This window comes from Lepisosteus oculatus, chromosome 17 (genome assembly GCF_040954835.1).
Source record: "Lepisosteus oculatus isolate fLepOcu1 chromosome 17, fLepOcu1.hap2, whole genome shotgun sequence".
NCBI classification, from domain to species: domain Eukaryota; kingdom Metazoa; phylum Chordata; class Actinopteri; order Semionotiformes; family Lepisosteidae; genus Lepisosteus; species Lepisosteus oculatus.
The window spans coordinates 815284-834326 of NC_090712.1; the positions used below are offsets into that span (position 1 = coordinate 815284).

At 51.0% G+C, this 19043-nt stretch overlaps 1 protein-coding gene across 6 annotated transcripts in view; it reads left to right on the forward strand.

Moving 5' to 3' along the window:
• LOC102689216 (EGF containing fibulin extracellular matrix protein 1) overlaps nucleotides 1-19043 on the forward strand; it is a 61178-nt gene that overhangs the window by 31785 nt on the left and 10350 nt on the right. The gene's annotated exons all lie outside the window — the stretch shown is intronic.

Here is a 19043-nt window from a genome sequence, read left to right on the forward strand (position 1 = left end):
TGGTACACTGTGGGGTGGTGTGTGTGGTCTGTGGTACACTGTGGGGTGGTGTGGTGTGTGGTACACTGTGGGGTGGAGTGGTGTGTGGTACACTGTGGGGTGGTGTGGTGTGGTGTGTGGTACACTGTGGGGTGGTGTGGTGTGTGGTACACTGTGGGGTGGTGTGGTGTGGTGTGTGGTACACTGTGGGTGGTGTGGTGTGTGGTACACTGTAGGGTGGAGTGGTGTGGTCTGTGGTACACTGTGGGGTGGTGTGGTGTGGTGTGTGGTACACTGTGGGGTGGTGTGGTGGTGTGTGGTACACTGTGGGGTGGTGTGGTGTGTGGTACACTGTGGAGTGGTGTTGGTGTGGTGTGTGGTACACTGTGGAGTGGTGTGGTGTGGTGTGTGGTACACTGTGGGGTGGTGTGGTGTGTGGGTACACTGTGGGGTGGTGTGGTGTGGTGTGTGGTACACTGTGGGGTGGTGTGGTGTGTGGTACACTGTGGGTGGTGTGGTGTGGTGTGTGGTACACTGTGGGGTGGAGTGGTGTGGTCTGTGGTACACTGTGGGGTGGTGTGGTGTGGTCTGTGGTACACTGTGGGGTGGTGTGTGTGGTGTGTGGTACACTGTGGGGTGGTGTGGTGTGTGGTACACTGTGGGGTGGTGTGGTGTGGTGTGTGGTACACTGTGGGGTGGTGTGGTGTGGTGTGTGGTACACTGTGGGGTGGTGTGGTGTGGTGTGTGGTACACTGTGGGGTGGTGTGGTGTGTGGTACACTGTGGGGTGGAGTGGTGTGGTGTGTGGTACACTGTGGTGTGGTGTGTGGTACACTGTGGGGTGGTGTGGTGTGTGTGTGGTACACTGTGGGGTGGTGTGGTGTGGTGTGTGGTACACTGTGGTGTGGTGTGTGGTACACTGTGGGTGGAGTGGTGTGGTGTGTGGTACACTGTGGTGTGGTGTGTGGTACACTGTGGGGTGGTGTGGTGTGGTGTGTGGTACACTGTGGTTGGTGTGGTGTGTGGTACACTGTGGGGTGGGTGGGTGTGGTCTGTGGTACACTGTGGGGTGGTGTGGTGTGGTGTGTGGTACACTGTGGGTGGTGTGGTGTGGTGTGTGGTACACTGTGGGGTGGTGTGGTGTGTGTGTGGTACACTGTGGGTGTGGTGTGGTGTGTGGTACACTGTGGGGTGTGTGGTGTGGTCTGTGGTACACTGTGGGGTGGTGTGGTGTGTGGTACACTGTGGGGTGGAGTGGTGTGTGGTACACTGTGGGGTGGTGTGGTGTGGTGTGTGGTACACTGTGGAGTGGTGTGGTGTGTGGTACACTGTGGGGTGGTGTGGTGTGGTCTGTGGTACACTGTGGGGTGGTGTGGTGTGGTCTGTGGTACACTGTGGGGTGGTGTGGTGTGTGGTACACTGTGGGGTGGAGTGGTGTGTGGTACACTGTGGGGTGGTGTGGTGTGGTGTGTGGTACACTGTGGGGTGGTGTGGTGTGTGGTACACTGTGGGGTGGTGTGGTGTGGTGTGTGGTACACTGTGGGGTGGAGTGGTGTGGTGTGTGGTACACTGTGGTGTGGTGTGGTGTGTGGTACACTGTGGGGTGGTGTGGTGTGTGGTACACTGTGGAGTGGTGTGGTGTGTGGTACACTGTGGAGTGGTGTGGTGTGGTGTGTGGTACACTGTGGGGTGGTGTGGTGTGTGGTACACTGTGGAGTGGTGTGGTGTGGTCTGTGGTACACTGTGGGGTGGTGTGGTGTGGTGTGTGGTACACTGTGGGGTGGTGTGGTGTGTGTGTACACTGTGGGGTGGTGTGGTGTGGTGTGTGGTACACTGTGGGGTGGAGTGGTGTGGTCTGTGGTACACTGTGGGGTGGTGTGGTGTGGTCTGTGGTACACTGTGGGGTGGTGTGGTGTGGTGTGTGGTACACTGTGGGGTGGTGTGGTGTGTGTGGTACACTGTGGGGTGGTGTGGTGTGTGGTACACTGTGGTGTGGTGTGGTGTGTGGTACACTGTGGAGTGGTGTGGTGTGGTGTGTGGTACACTGTGGGGTGGTGTGGTGTGGTGTGTGGTACACTGTGGGTGTGGTGTGGTGTGTGGTACACTGTGGTGTGGTGTGGTGTGTGGTACACTGTGGGGTGGTGTGGTGTGGTGTGTGGTACACTGTGGGGTGGTGTGGTGTGGTGTGTGGTACACTGTGGGGTGGTGTGGTGTGGTGTGTGGTACACTGTGGGGTGGAGTGGTGTGGTGTGTGGTACACTGTGGAGTGGTGTGGTGTGTGGTACACTGTGGTGTGGTGTGGTGTGGTGTGGTGTGTGGTACACTGTGGGGTGGTGTGGTGTGGTGTGTGGTACACTGTGGGGTGGTGTGGTGTGGTGTGTGGTACACTGTGGTGTGGTGTGGTGTGTGGTACACTGTGGTGTGGTGTGGTGTGTGGTACACTGTGGGGTGGTGTGGTGTGGTGTGTGGTACACTGTGGGGTGGAGTGGTGTGGTGTGTGGTACACTGTGGGGTGGTGTGGTGTGTGGTACACTGTGGGGTGGAGTGGTGTGGTGTGTGGTACACTGTGGGGTGGTGTGGTGTGGTGTGGTGTGTGGTACACTGTGGAGTGGTGTGGTGTGGTGTGTGGTACATTGTGGGGTGGTGTGGTCTGTGGTACACTGTGGGGTGGTGTGGTGTGGTGTGTGGTACACTGTGGTGTGGTGTGGTGTGTGGTACACTGTGGGGTGGTGTGGTGTGGTCTGTGGTACACTGTGGGGTGGTGTGGTGTGGTGTGTGGTACACTGTGGGGTAGTGTGGTGTGGTGTGTGGTACACTGTGGGGTGGTGTGGTGTGTGGTACACTGTGGGGTGGTGTGGTGTGGTCTGTGGTACACTGTGGGGTGGTGTGGTGTGGTGTGTGGTACACTGTGGGGTGGTGCGGTGTGGTGTGTGGTACACTGTAGGGTGGAGTGGTGTGGTGTGTGGTACACTGTGGGGTGGTGTGGTGTGGTGTGTGGTACACTGTGGGGTGGTGTGGTGTGGTCTGTGGTACACTGTGGAGTGGAGTGGTGTGGTGTGTGGTACACTGTGGGGTGGTGTGGTGTGGTCTGTGGTACACTGTGGGGTGGTGTGGTGTGTGGTACACTGTGGAGTGGTGTGGTGTGGTCTGTGGTACACTGTGGGGTGGTGTGGTGTGGTGTGTGGTACACTGTGGGGTGGAGTGGTGTGGTGTGTGGTACACTGTGGGGTGGTGTGGTGTGTGGTACACTGTGGGGTGGTGTGGTGTGGTCTGTGGTACACTGTGGGGTGGTGTGGTGTGGTGTGTGGTACACTGTGGAGTGGTGTGGTGTGTGGTACACTGTGGGGTGGAGTGGTGTGGTGTGTGGTACACTGTGGGGTGGTGTGGTGTGGTGTGTGGTACACTGTGGGGTGGTGTGGTGTGTGGTACACTGTGGGGTGGTGTGGTGTGGTGTGTGGTACACTGTGGGGTGGAGTGGTGTGGTGTGTGGTACACTGTGGTGTGGTGTGTGGTACACTGTGGGGTGGTGTGGTGTGGTGTGTGGTACACTGTGGGGTGGTGTGGTGTGGTGTGTGGTACACTGTGGGGTGGTGTGGTGTGGTGTGTGGTACACTGTGGGGTGGTGTGGTGTGGTGTGTGATACACTGTGGGGTGGTGTGGTGTGTGGTACACTGTGGGGTGGTGTGGTGTGGTGTGTGGTACACTGTGGTGTGGTGTGGTGTGTGGTACACTGTGGTGTGGTGTGGTGTGTGGTACACTGTGGGGTGGTGTGGTGTGGTGTGTGGTACACTGTGGGGTGGTGTGGTGTGTGGTACACTGTGGGGTGGTGTGGTGTGGTCTGTGGTACACTGTGGGGTAGTGTGGTGAGGTGTGTGGTACACTGTGGGGTGGTGTGGTCTGTGGTACACTGTGGGGTGGAGTGGTGTGGTGTGTGGTACACTGTGGAGTGGTGTGGTGTGGTGTGTGGTACACTGTGGAGTGGTGTGGTGTGTGGTACACTGTGGGGTGGTGTGTGGTACACTGTGGAGTGGTGTGGTGTGGTGTGTGGTACACTGTGGGGTGGTGTGGTGTGGTGTGTGGTACACTGTGGTGTGGTGTGTGGTACACTGTGGAGTGGTGTGGTGTGGTGTGTGGTACACTGTGGGGTGGTGTGGTGTGGTGTGTGGTACACTGTGGGGTGGTGTGGTGTGGTGTGTGGTACACTGTGGGGTGGTGTGGTGTGGTGTGTGGTACACTGTGGTGTGGTGTGTGGTACACTGTGGAGTGGTGTGGTGTGGTGTGTGGTACACTGTGGGGTGGAGTGGTGTGGTGTGTGGTACACTGTGGGGTGGTGTGGTGTGGTGTGTGGTACACTGTGGGGTGGTGTGGTGTGGTGTGTGGTACACTGTGGGGTAGTGTGGTGTGGTGTGTGGTACACTGTGGGGTGGAGTGGTGTGGTGTGTGGTACACTGTGGGGTGGTGTGGTGTGGTGTGTGGTACACTGTGGGGTGGTGTGGTGTGTGGTACACTGTGGGGTGGTGTGGTGTGGTGTGTGGTACACTGTGGGGTGGTGTGGTGTGGTCTGTGGTACACTGTGGAGTGGAGTGGTGTGGTGTGTGGTACACTGTGGGGTGGTGTGGTGTGGTCTGTGGTACACTGTGGGGTGGAGTGGTGTGGTGTGTGGTACACTGTGGGGTGGAGTGGTGTGGTGTGTGGTACACTGTGGGGTGGTGTGGTCTGTGGTACACTGTGGGGTGGTGTGGTGTGGTGTGTGGTACACTGTGGAGTGGTGTGGTGTGTGGTACACTGTGGGGTGGTGTGGTGTGGTGTGTGGTACACTGTGGGGTGGAGTGGTGTGGTGTGTGGTACACTGTGGGGTGGTGTGGTGTGGTCTGTGGTACACTGTGGGGTGGTGTGGTGAGGTGTGTGGTACACTGTGGGGTGGTGTGGTGTGGTGTGTGGTACACTGTGGGGTGGTGTGGTGTGGTGTGTGGTACACTGTGGGGTGGTGTGGTGTGTGGTACACTGTGGGGTGGTGTGGTGTGGTCTGTGGTACACTGTGGGGTGGTGTGGTGTGGTCTGTGGTACACTGTGGGGTGGTGTGGTGTGGTGTGTGGTACACTGTGGGGTGGAGTGGTGTGGTCTGTGGTACACTGTGGGGTGGTGTGGTGTGGTGTGTGGTACACTGTGGGGTGGTGTGGTGTGGTGTGTGGTACACTGTGGGGTGGTGTGGTGTGGTGTGTGGTACACTGTGGGGTGGTGTGGTGTGTGGTACACTGTGGGGTGGTGTGGTGTGGTGTGTGGTACACTGTGGGGTGGTGTGGTGTGGTGTGTGGTACACTGTGGGGTGGTGTGGTGTGTGGTACACTGTGGGGTGGAGTGGTGTGGTGTGTGGTACACTGTGGGGTGGTGTGGTGTGGTGTGTGGTACACTGTGGGGTGGTGTGGTGTGGTGTGTGGTACACTGTGGGGTGGTGTGGTGTGGTGTGTGGTACACTGTAGGGTGGTGTGGTGTGGTGTGTGGTACACTGTGGGGTGGTGTGGTGTGGTGTGTGGTACACTGTAGGGTGGTGTGGTGTGGTGTGTGGTACACTGTGGGGTGGAGTGGTGTGGTGTGTGGTACACTGTGGGGTGGTGTGGTGTGGTGTGTGGTACACTGTGGGGTGGTGTGGTGTGTGGTACACTGTGGGGTGGTGTGGTCTGTGGTACACTGTGGGGTGGTGTGGTGTGGTGTGTGGTACACTGTGGGGTGGTGTGGTGTGTGGTACACTGTGGGGTGGAGTGGTGTGGTGTGTGGTACACTGTGGGGTGGTGTGGTGTGTGGTACACTGTAGGGTGGAGTGGTGTGGTGTGTGGTACACTGTGGGGTGGAGTGGTGTGGTGTGTGGTACACTGTGGTGTGGTGTGGTGTGTGGTACACTGTGGGGTGGTGTGGTGTGGTGTGTGGTACACTGTGGGGTGGTGTGGTGTGGTGTGTGGTACACTGTGGGGTGGTGTGGTCTGTGGTACACTGTAGGGTGGAGTGGTGTGGTGTGTGGTACACTGTGGGGTGGTGTGGTGTGGTGTGTGGTACACTGTGGGGTGGTGTGGTGTGGAGTGTGGTACACTGTGGGGTGGTGTGGTGTGGTGTGTGGTACACTGTGGGGTGGTGTGGTGTGGTCTGTGGTACACTGTGGGGTGGTGTGGTGTGGTGTGTGGTACACTGTGGGGTGGTGTGGTGTGGTGTGTGGTACACTGTGGGGTGGTGTGGTGTGGTGTGTGGTACACTGTGGAGTGGTGCGGTGTGTGGTACACTGTGGAGTGGTGTGGTGTGGTGTGTGGTACACTGTGGGGTGGTGTGGTGTGGTGTGTGGTACACTGTGGAGTGGTGCGGTGTGGTGTGTGGTACACTGTAGGGTGGAGTGGTGTGGTGTGTGGTACACTGTGGGGTGGTGTGGTCTGTGGTACACTGTGGGGTGGTGTGGTCTGTGGTACACTGTGGGGTGGAGTGGTGTGTGGTACACTGTGGGGTGGGGTGGTGTGGTGTGTGGTACACTGTGGGGTGGGGTGGTTTGGTGTGTGGTACACTGTGGGGTGGTGTGGTGTGGTGTGTGGTACACTGTGGGGTGGAGTGGTGTGGTGTGTGGTACACTGTGGGGTGGAGTGGTGTGTGGTACACTGTGGGGTGGTGTGGTGTGGTGTGTGGTACACTGTGGGGTGGTGTGGTGTGGTGTGTGGTACACTGTGGGGTGGTGTGGTGTGGTGTGGTGTGTGGTACACTGTGGAGTGGTGTGGTGTGGTGTGTGGTACACTGTGGGGTGGTGTGGTGTGGTCTGTGGTACACTGTGGGGTGGTGTGGTGTGTGGTACACTGTGGTGTGGTGTGGTGTGTGGTACACTGTGGGGTGGTGTGGTGTGGTGTGTGGTACACTGTGGGGTGGTGTGGTGTGTGGTACACTGTGGTGTGGTGTGGTGTGTGGTACACTGTGGGGTGGTGTGGTGTGGTCTGTGGTACACTGTGGGGTGGTGTGGTGTGGTGTGTGGTACACTGTGGAGTGGTGTGGTGTGGTCTGTGGTACACTGTGGGGTGGTGTGGTGTGGTGTGTGGTACACTGTGGGGTAGTGTGGTGTGGTGTGTGGTACACTGTGGTGTGGTGTGGTGTGTGGTACACTGTGGGGTGGTGTGGTGTGGTCTGTGGTACACTGTGGGGTGGTGTGGTGTGTGGTACACTGTGGGGTGGTGTGGTGTGGTGTGTGGTACACTGTAGGGTGGAGTGGTGTGGTGTGTGGTACACTGTGGGGTGGTGTGGTGTGGTCTGTGGTACACTGTGGGGTGGAGTGGTGTGGTGTGTGGTACACTGTGGGGTGGTGTGGTCTGTGGTACACTGTGGGGTGGTGTGGTGTGGTGTGTGGTACACTGTGGGGTGGTGTGGTCTGTGGTACACTGTGGAGTGGTGTGGTGTGGTGTGTGGTACACTGTGGGGTGGTGTGGTGTGGTGTGTGGTACACTGTGGGGTGGTGTGGTGTGTGGTACACTGTGGGGTGGAGTGGTGTGGTGTGTGGTACACTGTGGGGTGGTGTGGTCTGTGGTACACTGTGGGGTGGTGTGGTGTGGTGTGTGGTACACTGTGGGGTGGAGTGGTGTGGTGTGTGGTACACTGTGGGGTGGTGTGGTGTGGTGTGTGGTACACTGTGGGGTGGTGTGGTGTGTGGTACACTGTGGGGTGGAGTGGTGTGGTGTGTGGTACACTGTGGGGTGGTGTGGTGTGTGGTACACTGTAGGGTGGTGTGGTGTGTGGTACACTGTGGGGTGGTGTGGTGTGGTCTGTGGTACACTGTGGTGTGGTGTGGTGTGTGGTACACTGTGGGGTGGAGTGGTGTGGTGTGTGGTACACTGTGGGGTGGTGTGGTGTGGTGTGTGGTACACTGTGGTGTGGTGTGGTCTGTGGTACACTGTGGGGTGGTGTGGTGTGGTGTGTGGTACACTGTGGAGTGGTGTGGTGTGGTCTGTGGTACACTGTGGGGTGGTGTGGTGTGGTCTGTGGTACACTGTGGGGTGGTGTGGTGTGGTGTGTGGTACACTGTGGTGTGGTGTGGTGTGGTGTGGTCTGTGGTACACTGTGGGGTGGTGTGGTGTGGTCTGTGGTACACTGTGGGGTGGTGTGGTGTGGTGTGTGGTACACTGTGGTGTGGTGTGGTGTGTGGTACACTGTGGGGTGGTGTGGTGTGGTGTGTGGTACACTGTGGGGTGGTGTGGTGTGGTCTGTGGTACACTGTGGGGTGGTGTGGTGTGGTGTGTGGTACACTGTGGGGTGGTGTGGTGTGTGGTACACTGTGGGGTGGTGTGGTGTGGTGTGTGGTACACTGTGGGGTGGTGTGGTGTGTGGTACACTGTGGGGTGGAGTGGTGTGGTGTGTGGTACACTGTGGGGTGGTGTGGTGTGGTGTGTGGTACACTGTGGGGTGGTGTGGTGTGTGGTACACTGTGGGGTGGAGTGGTGTGGTGTGTGGTACACTGTGGGGTGGTGTGGTGTGTGGTACACTGTGGGGTGGAGTGGTGTGGTGTGTGGTACACTGTGGGGTGGTGTGGTGTGGTCTGTGGTACACTGTGGGGTGGTGTGGTGTGGTGTGTGGTACACTGTGGGGTGGTGTGGTGTGGTGTGTGGTACACTGTGGGGTGGTGTGGTGTGTGGTACACTGTGGGGTGGAGTGGTGTGGTGTGTGGTACACTGTGGTGTGGTGTGGTCTGTGGTACACTGTGGGGTGGTGTGGTGTGGTGTGTGGTACACTGTGGGGTGGTGTGGTGTGTGGTACACTGTGGGGTGGTGTGGTGTGGTCTGTGGTACACTGTGGGGTGGTGTGGTGTGTGGTACACTGTGGTGTGGTGTGGTGTGTGGTACACTGTGGGGTGGTGTGGTGTGGTGTGTGGTACACTGTGGAGTGGTGTGGTGTGTGGTACACTGTGGGGTGGTGTGGTGTGGTCTGTGGTACACTGTGGGGTGGTGTGGTGTGTGGTACACTGTGGTGTGGTGTGGTGTGGTGTGTGGTACACTGTGGGGTGGTGTGGTGTGGTGTGTGGTACACTGTGGGGTGGTGTGGTGTGGTGTGTGGTACACTGTAGGGTGGAGTGGTGTGGTGTGTGGTACACTGTGGGGTGGTGTGGTGTGGTCTGTGGTACACTGTGGGGTGGTGTGGTGTGGTGTGTGGTACACTGTGGGGTGGAGTGGTGTGGTGTGTGGTACACTGTGGGGTGGAGTGGTGTGTGGTACACTGTGGGGTGGAGTGCACTGTGCACTTGCAGGGCCAGCTCGCTTGCTCAGAGCTGTGTTTAAAAAAGAATTAAAAAAAGAACAAATTACTGAAGTAATATTGTATATATTGCTAACAATAGAACTCAGCTGTCAGTGAAGTGGTAGAAGTAACTGTGAAAGAACAATGGAAACATAAGAACAAGTTACATTTAACCTTCATTGACTTTCCATGCTCAATAGAAATAAATAGCACATATTACATAAAAGTCAAATATATAAGAACAACCATAACATGTTTTCTGTGGTTCTGTGGTTCTGTTGTTTTGTGTATCTCAATCCTCTGTCCTGCACTGTCTCAGTGAGGGAGTGTCAGTGTCTCTCTGCTCTGTCCTGCACTGTCTCAGTGAGGAAGTGTCAGTGTGTCTCTGCTCTGTCCTGCACTATCTCAGTGAGGGAGTGTCAGTGTCTCTCTGCTCTGTCCTGCACTGTCTCAGTGAGGGAATGTCAGTGTCTCTCTGCTCTGTCCTGCACTGTCTCAGTGAGGGAGTGTCAGTGTGTCTCTGCTCTGTCCTGCACTGTCTCAGTGAGGGAGTGTCAGTGTGTCTCTGCTCTGTCCTACACTGTCTCAGTGAGGGAGTGTCAGTGTTTCCTGCTCTGTCCTGCACTGTCTCAGTGAGGGAGTGTCAGTGTGCCTCTCTGCTCTGTCCTGCACTGTCTCAGTGAGGGAGTGTCAGTGTGTCTCTCTGCTCTGTCCTACACTGTGTCAGTGAGGGAGTGTCAGTGTGCCTCTCTGCTCTGTCCTTTCTTGTCTCACATAGTCTGGCATGTACTGTCACAGGTAATAATGCCATTCTGGAAGCTTTATTATGGCACTAGCTTAATTAGCTTTTTAATCAGTTTTGTAGTGGGTGTATCAGAACATTGTTCTAGAAAAGAGTTATAAAATCACTGCAAAAACAGACCTGTAACCATTAGCTTTCTTAATTTTATCTTTATTAATGGCTTATTTTATTTTAATAAAAGGGGTGTTGTGGATTCTCATTGGTGGAGTCAGGATTTAAGATTTATAATGGAGGATTAATTCTGTGCTACGTGTTACAGGTGCACCTGTCATACTTTAAAAATGCTTTAAAAATGCTTCTGCATTTTGTCTAAGAAGTATTTTCAATATGTGGAGGTTTGCTGTCTTCCCTTTAAACTGGTAACCCCTGGATGTTAGCAGGGTTATTGGAGAAATTATTAGCTGATGCACCTGTGTAGCAGGATGTTATAAAATCCAGGTGTAAATCAGAATGCAAAACATATTAAGTTTTTTTTTTCTATTCAGGGTGCAATTTTCCAGTTGAATTACAACTGCATATAAACTCTTAGAAATTAACAGAAATTTTCCTCCTGCCCACAAATCAGCCTTTTACCATCCTTCTGTAATGATACCACAGCCCTTTGGCAGAAAAAAAAACACTGAGACCAATTGCACAAATCTTTTTTTCTTACAAAAAGCTTCAAAAAAGGCAGGAAAAAATTAGAATGGTTTGAAGGAATCATTAATTTCCCTGTAGAAATTAGGTTTTCGTTTTATGTTGCTTCAGCTTAAGGTTACATAAAAAAATGACTTCAGTGTTCCTAGGCTGGTTCCAGTACACTTTAATTGTGCAAGAATTCCATAATATCAATGTATGTGCGTGTGTGTGTTGTTTACTCTCTGACTCAGCCCAGAGTTGTTTTGAGAAGGGTAGGGGGTAGCTCTCACAGCTCTTGGGGTGATGTCCTCCTGGTGACTGATAGGCCAGGCCTGAAAAACGCAGTTGCGAAACCTATGGGCTAGTAACATAAAAAAATTCCTTTACTTTGCTCCTGCTTTTGCAAGAAACAGAACTTCCAACAAACTGAGTTGCAAAACGGAATGTCAAACGGTACGAGTCACTCTGTCCTTGGATCAGCTCCTGTTTTCCATTGCAGGGGCTCAAAGAAAACAGAACAAAACACACTTGTAAGGGAGTCAGGTTTTTGCATTTCAGTGCAGATCCCCTTGTGTTCACCTGAATGAAGCCTCAGTGTTTCTTGCTGAAAGTGACCTGAGTTATTTGCAGTAGCTAAGTGAGTTTTTATTGATTTTATTAGGTTTGCTCATGATACCTCCTGTGTTAAAAGGCTTTGGACATCCTTAGAGGCCTGATGTTGGTCATATCTACAAACTGCAAGTGTTTATAGTGCAAGACTAAGAGGTTTATGAGCCAAAAATATCAAAATGAGCTATTTGATTCAAATAGTTCACTGCCATCTAATTCATATTTTGATTCTGCTATGCTCAAATCTTGAGTTCTAGAAAATGTTAATTCGTATAAATCAACTTCACAAAGCACTCATTTCATACACATAACATCCAATATAGCATTATAGAACAGAAGCACTTGTCACGCACTGGAGTTGGACTTCAGGTTGTTGATGTGTGTGTTGGGCGGCACAGAGATATGGAAGCTATTGCTGCTGCCTCACAGCCCTTGGGCCCTGGGTTCGATATCTGAACTGGGATGCCTGTTTGCGTGGCTTTTCTCCAAGTGTTGTTTTAATCCCACAGATATGCTGGCTCGGTTAATTGGTGACTCTGAGTTGCTCTGGTGTGATCACGTGTGTGTTCACTGCAATGGGCTGGCTTCGATTCAGGTGTGTTTCACCTTGCACCCTGTACTCGTAAACTCCAGGTTGTCGAGACCCACATGAGGAGTAGGTGGCTTTCTGAAAATAGATGGTGTTCATTTTTAGTTTATGTGTTTGTATCTTCACTGTGCTTTGAGCGTAGCCAGGTGCACTGGGAGTGGAATACTGCAGTGCTCAGAGAATACTGAATACTGAGTACTGCAGTGCTCAGAGAATACTGAATACTGAGTACTGCAGTTCTCAGAGAATACTGAATACTGAGTACTGCAGTTCTCAGAGAATACTGAATACTGAGTACTGCAGTTCTCAGAGAATACTGAATACTGAGTACTGCAGTGCTCAGAGAATACTGAATACTGAGTACTGCAGTTCTCAGAGAATACTGAATACTGAGTACTGCAGTTCTCAGAGAATACTGAATACTGCAGTGCTCAGAAAATACTAAATACTGAACGCTTCATTGCTCAGACAATACTGAATACTGCAGTGCTCAGATAATACTAAATACCGAATGCTGCAGTGCTCAGAGAATACTGAATACTGTAGAGCTCAGAAAATACTGAATACTGAATGCTGCAGTGCTCAGAGAATACTGAACACTGAATTGGGACCCAGGGGGAAAGGTGGAACCCCAGCCCTTAGGCCCCATCACCTGTCACACCGTGTCCTGTACTGCACTTGGTGCCGCAGACCTGTGCTCTCTGACCAGCACTCAGCGTCACTTTCACACATGGAGAGATGGATCACACACTTAAACTCCTCTTGCCCTCACCAATAAGGCTTTCTCACTGGTGTGCAAGCGGGAGGAATGAGTCCATGTGAATGGGATCGGCACAGTATGGAGCTTTTGTGTTTTGATTTCTGTCCAGGGGCAGCCCGGTCCTGGTGGTTTTCCTGGGACAGGCTCCTCTCTGCGGGGCTGTGTTTGTACCTGGCACCGTGCCAGCTGGGTGAGCTCCAGACACTCACCCTGCAGTGCACCCTGCAGGCCGGGCGAGAGCGCAGCATGCTGGGCTGAGGTCCCCGGGGTGCTGCTGTGTGCACTGGGGCCCCTGCCCAGCTGTGGGTGGCGCCTTTGCAGGGCGCAGACTGACAGCGCAGAGGACTGTGGGTTCTTCTGCCTGTCAGCTGCTTTCCAAGCCTGGAAGTGGCACAGGGCCGGCCCGCAGTGCACTGTTCTGCGGGTCGAGCTGCGTGCAGGGCTAAGTTACTGTGTTCTCAGAGGCCGAGAGAATACTGGGACTGACTGGATGACAGTACTTGCGAACAAGGAGCAGAACAGGCTGGATGAGTCAAACCTCCGTTTTTTTTCCATTCGCAGTAATAGATCATGACTTATTCAATAAAAAAGCAGGAGAAAAAAATGCAGAGGGCATGAACTGCTCATCTGTTTCCTAGTATCTTGTGTTCAGAGGGGAGATAGAGGTTTTCTGTAAGAGTGCTGTCATTTCTGTTTTTTCTGGGGCTGTGCAGCACCTCTGTTCTGAGCTCATGCCGTGCCTGGCAGTCAAAGCCTAGAGCACACAGCAGCTGCTTCTCTTATCCAAGCAGGGCTGCAGGGATCAAATTAATACACCTATAAAAGTGCAAGGAAAAGGGTTACAGCCACCAGGCTCTCCTGGCCTGGATCTCTTCCTTACAGGTTTCTCACCTCCCTTGGGTAACTTAAACTTCACCCCCAAACCCCCTCAGCTAGATCTAAAGCCCAAGGCTTAGGACCCCTAATAAATCAGTATAAAGATGATGAAAGGCACACTCGCCCAAAATCAGATCTTGGAACAGCTGTGTAACCTCACATTAAAGCTTAATGGGAACCTTTTTCTTTTTATGAGCAATTGAGTCAGTTGTAAGTTAAGCCGCGGGAGTGAAGTTGATTTGATGTGCGTCCATCCAAAGGCACATTGCTTTTACAAGTTCTGGCTCCCTTAGCAGAGCCGGGGGTATCCTGCCTTTCCTGAAGGGTCTCGAAACACTGGGAAAAGTCAAGAGCCTCTCCAACACACGGGTGATGCCCACTGACCGGGAAATCACTAACGCTGAGCCATTCCACAAAAAGAGAGGCAAAACTGAACAAGTAATTACAGACCTGCAAGTCTTCTGTTTATATGCAACATTATAGAGCCAACAGTGTGAAATGCAACTGTGGATTACATGTATTAAGAGTGAAATTCCAAGGAATAGACTGTGAGGCTTTAGAAGTGGCAAGTTGAAATAATTAAAGTAACAGACTGATCAAGCAATGGCAGTGATATCTACTAAAATAAAAAGTATGATTCAATTTTTCAGGGCTTTTGATAATAAAAGATTTACTCTCAATTTGCAGGTTGGGTAAATCAAAGTATAGCATGCTTTTATAGGTAAGCCATGAATTCTCAAAATGGGATGATGTAACAACTGGAGTACTACAGGGGTCTCTATTGGGACCACTGCTCTTCCTACTTTATATCAACTTCCATAACAGATTCTTCTACACTTTCTACATAATTGACTATAATATTTACAATTACATAATAATTTAAGTACTTAATAATTTAAGTTAATGGTTGTTTTGTTAGAATTGTGTAACACAGTAGTAAGGCTTCATTTAGTAATTGAGTAGAATTTTGTTTATCGTGTAGCAAAAATATATTGCTCCTTGTAATCTGATATTTCAGAATTCTCTGGGCCCCGTTGTGATGGTTCTGAAGGATTTTTAGTCTTTAACAGACAAGACTGTGAAAAACTCCTGAAAGGCACTGACCAGGTCAGCCCAGAAAGAGTAGTTAAACACAAACCAGAGGGTCCAGGTGGACACTAATGGGGGCTGCGTTTGAAGCTGGGAACAGGAAGCACTTCAGGTCAATTAGCTACTGGCAACCAGACAAGCTAGTCGAGTCAAATAGCCTCCTCTCATTCTTATGTGATCTGATTTGATCTTATTCTTAAGTTTTTATATTATTATGCATACGAATGTAAATGTCTCCATCCTGTGAGCAGCTGAGTGTGAGGCTCTGACAGCTGTACAGTAAGAGCTTGGCAAACCACAGTCTTGAAACTCTGGCTCTGTAATTCTCCACAACCTCATGATACTCGAGGAAATATTTTTCAGCATGTTGGCATTTTGTTTTTGCTGAATATCGACACTATGGTTTAATAAGCGTCTTTGTGTTTCTCTTCTGGATGTGTGCGGGGGTCCTCAGTGGACAGGCTGGCTAGGAGACAACTGCGTTTGATCCGATTGAGGTCAGAGGTCAGAGGCCACCATGAAGCTGCTGCTCTCTTCTTCTCTCTGCTTTCGGATGCGGTGTGCCTTGCAGGGGAGCTGGAGATGGACTTTGGTGCGATTGAGGCGGTCCAGTCTTGCTGGGGAGCTGGTGTGACTTGTTTCTGGAAGGGAATAGTCAGTGTCCAACACCTGCCTGGCGATTTCTAGAAAACAAAGTAGGCAGCATTTAAGGTTGGGGGTTTTCAGCTCTGGTTGCTGTAGCTTCGCATCCTGTGTAGATCCTGCTGAGTACCCATGTACTTGATTCAAATCTTAATTGAAGTCTTTGTACCTTAATTGAACCTTAATTATTTGCTTAATTAGATATTTTGGCTGTGAACGTTTTCTACTAGCATTTGCAATGTCCAGCTGTTTAAAAACTGACATCATTTAAAAGGTCTGATTTATTATTATTATTATTTTGATTAAGGGAGTGGCAATCAGACAGAAACTCGGGGACTCTTCCCAAGACCAGGTTTGTGCAGCCCTGCATGTCAGAAGGGCTGAAGAGAAGCAGTCCTCCTTCCACTTCCTGGAGATCGGCTCAGCCTGTTAGTATTTTGCCACTTGTACTCAAAACAAAGTGGAGGTGTTATTAACTGGGATCTTTCTACAGATACTTAGTGGTCTTATGGCAATATTTCCAAGGAACTTTAAAACAAAAGTATGAACTGCCTTCTTTGAAATAAGATCTCCTATTCTTATATGCTTCCTCGCATTGTAAAACCTGATTTTTGAAGATTTAGAAATGTGTCAGTACAATTGTGCTTCAGACTTGCTTACAGCACAGGTTGCTTGCTGCTTTGCATCACCAGTATGATGTACTGGGTCAAGTCTTCACTATCTGGGCTGTCTCAGCTATTATACTTGCCTGCCTCCTGATTTGGTGTGCAGTCGCTGGGTTGTGTTACTTTGTCACAAAATCCTTGCACATGCGACTCCCTGTGCGCAGCAGTGGACACAGCTGCTGAGTGGACAATCGTCAGCCCTGAGTGGACAATCCACAGCTGGATGCTGTGCCCAGGTCCAGCATCACCCTGACATACAGTGTAGGCGGCTGTAGTAATGTAGCGCACCCTGGATGAGAAAAAGTGTGTTCTGAAAGAAAGGGTTATTGCAAAAGTGGCTGCTGTTTTCAAACAATTGTTATTTTTGTTATGCTGAGCATGAAGATTTGGAACAGGAGGCTGAGAGGCTATCGGAAATGGGCTTTGCCTCTGGATGAAGGGAGCCCTCGTCATTTTTTCCACACCACACAGGGGCCCTGCTTGCGCTACCAGCGGCCCAGTTCCAGCTTCCCCTGGGCCGGAGCCAGCCGGGTTCAGCCGGGGTTTGCAAACTGGAAGTGGAGCTGCCTGTAAGAGAACTTGTTTACACAGACTCCAGGCTCCAGTTAAGGCACTTTGCCAAAATGACATAATCCCGTATTGTATGTGTTCCACCAGGCTACCAGAAACTCATGTTAGTAGGACAAACAAAGGTGAGGATGGGAATGGGTTTCTCAAGTTACATCAGAGTAACCGTGCTCTGTCTCAGGCATGTACTTAGATAAGATCACTTTATTGGCCGTATACAATGTCTTGTATTAGGCATTTTGTCTTTTTTTCGCATACCCCAACTTGCTCTCCATGAGACACACAGAGAGGTAGAGAAGCTTGGGGTCAGAGTGGAGGGTCAGCCATTTAGATCACTTGAGATCAGTTCACTCCTGTGTTTGTGGTATTTGTAGATTTGAATGCCACTGACTGGATCCTGCAACTCCAGTATTCATCTGAATAATCTAAGCATCCTTTTGATGGGCCTCTTCGGAGGTTCTTTTACTTTCTGTGCTGCTGGTAGACCACCCATGGGTGCCCATTGGACACAAAGGGGTGTCCTCTCAGGGGTGTTTAACAGTTCTCCTTCAGAGCAGGAAGATAGACCACTCAGAGAGAAAAATACACTTTAGGTTCTGTTGCCTGCTGAGTGATCAAAATGAATAATCTGGTGTTAGTTTAAAAAAAGAAAGGGGTGCGTGTGGTTGGCATGCCAGGCACTGAGACGAGTTGAAGAATGTGGATTTGAGGTTTTTTCCAGTGCTCTCAAAACGAAACTTTTGGAATGATTGTTACTATGAGTCGTTTGCATGACCAACCACTGTAGCGTCTCTAACGTGAGCAGGAATAATTTCGTGGCAATTTGATATCAGTGGTCAATTTACTGCACTTTTTCTTATAACTAAAACGGTCCTAAATTTGTTTCCAGATTAGATTACAGTGGTGACTAGTTGCTTGACTGCTTGTCTGTTGTGCATCATGGTTAAAACAAATGCAAGCGTGGAATAATGGCCCCTTGATGAGAAATGATTAGGGTGAAGAATCCTGAATATTACGCATGATGGCGTGATCTTTTATGGGCTGTATCATCCCAACACAAATGTCAAAACTATCTCTAGCACAGACCTCAGAGCAGCTCTGTCCATACTGGAGTAAATAGCGTCCGATTTTTCCAAGCAGCACGGCCTGTGTTGCGTTCTCTGGGCAGAGCACAGCTGGCAGTAATTCTAGTGATAATGCACTTTGCACTACGATTAACAAACTGTTGAGGAGGGACCAAAAAAAGATGCTGCAGGATCACAGTTTCTGGGAGAGGTGCAAAACGTCTGGGGTGTTTTGAACGTACAGTATAAATTTGGTGCTTTCCGAGGCATCCTACCGATCTGTGCATTGCATTGCTTTGAGATGGCAGCTACACACCTGGTTTGTAGATTCTGGCTGGAGCTACTGAACTGTGAGTCAGGTGCAGCATTTAGCCTTAACAGCCACTTACAGAACATCTGCCATGTGACTGGAGGGCTGGGTGTAAAAAAGATTTAATGTCCCAGTGCTAATCCTATCAATCCTATCAAGCAGCCAACCCTACAGACATGAACCTTCTACATACTGTAGAGTACAGCTGGCAGACAAATTATCAACATTGTGGTGCCCTTCACCTCATTTCAACCCTCTCTGATCGTATCAGCCAATGCTTTATTCAAAGCCTTCAAAGCAGAGTCTGACAAGCTCTTTATACAGGTGCATATGTTTTATATCCTGAATCCTTCCCTCTTTCATCTTGGATTAGGCTCTGAAATAACCCTGCTGCTACATCAAAAGTCCTGGGCTCCTTGCAGTCCCCCATGTGCACAGGGTGGCGGAGGAGCGACTCTGAATTGTGCGCTGGGACTGGTCCTGCCGGGCCTTTCAAGGTCTAATTGCAGCTACCTCCTCTTCTTTTATCTGAGCAAATTACACCTTGTCTTTCTTTACGGGCTTTGTCAAAACAAAAACATAAGAAAGGCTCTAAATGAGAGGAGGACATTAGGCTCCTCAGGATCATTTGGTAGTCTGGTAGATCTCATCCGGCTGTTTCTTGAAAGAAACCAGGGTATCAGCCTCAGCTACAGAGGTGGGGAGCTTCTTGTTACTCTTTGGGTAGAGAGGTGCCTCCTGTTCTCAGATTTCTGCCCCTGGTTTGTGTTTTCTGTTTACTAGGTTGACTGTCAATGACTAAGAAGATATTTTTCTATGAATTTAGACTCGCCAATTAGTTTTGTAATGGCTGAATTTGGAATACTTGGATCAGGTCCTCTAATGATCTTCTCAAGTTCAAGACTCAATAGATTTAATTCCTTTAGACTGAAGCGTAGTATGTTTCTTACAGCCTTTAATGTATCTGGTCACTCTTCTTGGGACTCATTTGTATGATGGTGTCCGTAACCTGTGCTGAGGTAGTACTGGTGCCTGAGCAGCCTTAAGCTTCCATTCCTTTCCAGGCTGATGAAGTCTTACTAAGATGCACTTCTCCACCTCACCATTAGGCGAAGAACCGGACCTCTGTGCATCCAGCAGTCTTTCAATTGGCTCTTACTGGAATGTGCATCATCTTTGTGCCACTGTTCCAGTGATACCACTGTACCACATCACGTTTATTTCCATT